Genomic DNA, 3101 nt, shown 5'->3' on the forward strand with positions numbered 1-3101 from the left:
TATTGTCACCAGTCCTCTCTGATCCTCACTTCCTCACATTCATATTTGTTAGTTAAGGCATAGTTCTCAAAATAGGCAGTTCATCTCTAAATAATTATTATAGTAAACCAGTGTATTCTCCTGCAACTCATATCTATTGTATCCAATGGCCTCTGATCTTCCCTATCTCCATAAGCCATTTGATGCAGCTATTTATTAAGCCCCATTGTTAAAATAACTCCTGAAAGAGAATATTCTGTGATCAACTTCCTAAAGGTACCTCATTCAGTCAATACCCATCCCGTTTGATTCCAAACTGATCAAAAGCTTGCAAACTTCACAAACACACTAATGAGATACAATGGTAATATGTTAATTCTAACCTTGCCTACTTTGTTTGGACTTTGATTAACCAACTATAAAAAATAAATGCTTTGACACTATACAAATAAAACAGTATAAAAAGCAAGACAGAACTGCCAGCAAGTGTGCAGTCCTGGGAAGATCAAAAAGCCATCCTGCACCCAGTCCATGAGTGAAGGACCCATGTTCTGTGAAAGCTGTAAAGATAAGAGTGGTTTCCTGCTGCTCGGGTAAAAATCTCTTGCAGCTAAAATAATACAAAGACAGTAAGAGCTCATTTATTGAGTATTAAGAAAAAGTCTTCTCTTTTTCTGTCATTTAGTTTTATACCTTGTTGGTAGCAAGCCTTTCTGCTATTAATCAGCTGAGTGTTGTGTCAATCGTTAAAGCACTAGGTTTAGAAATTTGGTTTCTTAAGTGCAATACTTTCTTTATGAGTGTTTAAAATGAATAGCAGTCAGTGTGCTCATAGGAGAATGCAAGATAAGCAGGCATAGGAGAATGCAAAGATTGTAATTTTTTTTTGCAACTGTCTAGGTAGTCTAATAAAAGATTTTGCCTCTAGCACATTGACTGCTTGTACTTTTAGACCAACAGGGCTACAACTTTTATCCCTGAAACATGGAAGATATCTTCATAATTAGTCATTTTGAAATGAAAACACCATAATTTTACAAGAAGGAAGCGAAATTCAACATCTTGAGACCTGGTAGCTAACACACCTGTTCCAGCCTTTTGTTTTGAGTGAAATTTTCAGTTGCAAACATTGTCCTTCTTAGGGCAACATGTATTGGTTCACTCTGTTAGCTGATATTGGTAACACCAGGAAAAAAATGTGCTATTGCATAAAACAGCTAGAAATACTGAATACTGGTTCTGCAATTCTTATTCATACAAAATCATACTCCATTAACTTATTCTTGTGATTGAATTAAAATGGTCTGTACTAAAACTTTTTATGGACTTTAGCTCCTTGCAAATAAATTTGCAAAGTTTCCATCTTTATTCCACATATTTTAATAGGACATATTTTATACTTCAAAATAATTGGAAATGATGGTATATTTTTCCAAACTCTTTGAAAGAAAAAAGATATAGTGGATTTATGCCAAATTGATCTAATGTGAACTTTACTATTAGCTAGTTGGAATGAAGAAAACTCAATAAAGTGTATGTTTTAAGGACTGGTTTTCTATAATAAATGGCACCAAAAATGAGCTACTGATATGAAATAAAATATCACCCTGTGATCAATAAGTAGCCCTCAATGGCTTAATGTCTTGTTGGGAGGACATGTTGGATAGGGTTAGTCTGTTCTTAGTCTTATCTGGTATTAACATCTTCATTAATGATTTGAATATGGGATTAGTGCAAGTTTACAAATTTTCAGGTGACACCAAGGTAGGTAAAGTTGCAGATACTCTGGAGGCTAAGGATAGGCTATAGAATGATATGAATAGACTGGAAAATGGTCCTCAGTCAATCAGATGAGATTGGCAAGTACAAAGCACAAAAATAATTACACGCAAAGATACAGACTAGGGAATGACTAGTGAGGCTGTGATATTGCAGAGAAGGACCTGAGGATTACAGCAAATGATAAACTGAATATGAGTCAACAGTGTGCTTTCATTGCAAAAAAAACAAGCAACCTCCAACAGAATACGGGGTTGTATTAGCAGGAGGGTCACTTGCAATTAAAGGGAAATGATTCTTCTACTCTATTCAGTGCTGGTGAGGCCTCACCTGAAGTACTGTGTCCAGTTTTGTGGGCCCCACAATGCAAAAAAGATGTAGACAGATTGGAAAGAGTCCAACAGAGTAACACAAATGATTAGGGGGCAGGGAAGCAAGACTTTTGAACACGGAAAGAACTAAGGTTATTTAGACTGGAGAAGAGGAGACTGAGGGGGAATTTGTTAAGAGTCTTCAAATACCTGAAGGGTGGTTACAGAGAGGATGGAGGCTTTTCTCTGTGACCACAGGGGATAGACCTAGGAGCAATGGCCTGTAGCTTCAGTAGGGGAAATTTAAACTGGAGATTGGGAGGAACTTTCTGAATCTGAGGGTGGTAAAGCATTGAAACAGCATTGGAACAGGCTATCAAGACAAATTAGTATTTCCATCTTGGAAATTTTCAGTAACAGTTTGAACAGACACTTGACTGACATGGTTTAGTCAGGGACCATCCTGACTTGAGCAGGTGGGTGAAACTGTGAGGTCCCTTCCAGTGCTGCTTTCCTATGATCCTGTTCTCTTGTAAACCTTAACTTATTTCATCCAATTCGGTGAAAGGACATACACAGAGCAGTCTACTTGATAGTCTGGAAATGTGTTATATCTAGCTTCCCATAATCATATTGTGAAGCTAAAAATTATCTATTGATGGCTTCAGAGGTATATCTTGCAAGATGATACAAGTAGTAAAAAACAAAATCTAAATTATACACAGTGCATCTACATGTGCTGTAGCTTAATAATACTGTGCACTGTGTCACAGCAGAAACAGTGCTAATATACTACTGCACAGTATTATTAGACTACTGCACAGTACTGTCACTAAAAAGGCATGTGCTGGTCCTACTTCACAGTAACTGCAGTTACTGAGCATTTATTTAGTACTTGATTATACAAGTACTACAGTAAATATGCAGTATCCACTGCACATTAATGAATGTGTAGACATGCTCACAAATACTCAATATTTTTTTAATGTAGTGTGAGGAACAATTGTACTTCAGATACTTCCCTTCCTTATT

The 3101-nt window shown here is 36.6% G+C and overlaps 1 long non-coding RNA gene across 1 annotated transcript in view; it reads left to right on the plus strand.

The window, feature by feature from the left end:
* LOC109290119 overlaps positions 1-2109 on the plus strand; it is a 10072-nt gene extending 7963 nt beyond the window's left edge. The window contains exon 3 of the long non-coding RNA XR_002095530.1: positions 2095-2109. This is a non-coding gene — a long non-coding RNA (uncharacterized LOC109290119). The remainder of the gene's footprint in view (positions 1-2094) is intronic.
* The last annotated feature ends 992 nt before the right edge of the window (positions 2110-3101 follow it).

Source organism: Gavialis gangeticus, unplaced genomic scaffold (genome assembly GCF_001723915.1).
Source record: "Gavialis gangeticus isolate Ggan-Ray unplaced genomic scaffold, GavGan_comp1, whole genome shotgun sequence".
NCBI lineage: Eukaryota > Metazoa > Chordata > Crocodylia > Gavialidae > Gavialis > Gavialis gangeticus.